Raw genomic sequence first — 1150 nt, forward strand, 5'->3', positions numbered from 1 at the left:
ATGAAGCACAAATAGACATTCCTCTGGTATTTCCTGCTTTCAGCCAAGATCCATCTACTACCACGACTCCTTCTAAACCCAGCCTGGACTTCTGGCAGTTCTCTGCTGGTGTGCTGTTTCAGTCGTTTTTGGATAATCTTCAGGATCTTGCTTGTATGTGAAATCAATGATATTGTTTGATAGTTTCCACACTCCGTTGGGTCACCTTTCTTTGGAACGGGAACAAATATAGATCTCTTCCAGTCAGTTGGCCAAGTTGTTGTTCTCCAGATTTCTTGACAGAGCTTAGTAAACACGTCCAGGGCAGCATCTGTTAGCTGAAATATGTCAGTTGGTATACCATCTATTCCTGGGGCCTTATTTTTTGCTATTTCCTTCAAAGCAGCTTGAACTTCTTCCTTCATCACCATAGGCTATTGTTCATATATTGTTTCTTTAAATTCTTCTGTGTCTGCCAGTTCCTTTCCATACGATGACTCAATATATTCTTTCCATCTTCTTTTAATCCTTCCTGGATCATTTAATATTCTGCCTAAGGCATCCTTGATTATAGCAATTTGGGGTTTGAATTTGTTCTTCAGTTTCTTGAACTTAAGAAATGCTGAGCGAGTTTGGCCCTTTTGATTCTCTGACTCCAGCTCCTTGCACATTTCATTGTAATCTTCAGCAGTAGTTATTTAAAAATCTTTCTTCATATAAAAGACCCTTGAGGAAGTTTACTTGCTTAACTGTATAAAGCATTGTTTGGTCAGTGGTAGAATTTTGACTTCCATGTGGGAGACTGTTTCCATCAGCTGATGCCCCTCATGTGCTGCCTCCACCCTTTTGTCAGTGGAGGCTTGCATTTTGGTAAGATGCTAACTAGCTTCAGTGGCACTTCCAGATTAAGATGAGCTAAGAAGAAATACTGCATGATCTATTCTGCACAATCAACCAATAAAAATGCTTTGGATCAGCTCTCTCTCACTGCATTGCAGTGTGCGCGAGTGCTTGGGTGCTCCTCAACAGCTAACAATTTTGTGGTTGTGGTTATTGTTGCCATTGTGTACCGTTGAGTTGGAGCCGACCCCTAGCTGACCCTCCAATGGGTTTTCAGAGGCAGTTAATCACATGGGAGGAGATTGTTCATCCTGCCACAGAGGCACTAGTG

The sequence above is a fragment of the Elephantulus edwardii genome, unplaced genomic scaffold (genome assembly GCF_000299155.1).
Source record: "Elephantulus edwardii isolate Elephantulus edwardi_28Jun2011 unplaced genomic scaffold, EleEdw1.0 scaffold00018, whole genome shotgun sequence".
Classification (NCBI taxonomy): Eukaryota; Metazoa; Chordata; class Mammalia; order Macroscelidea; family Macroscelididae; genus Elephantulus; species Elephantulus edwardii.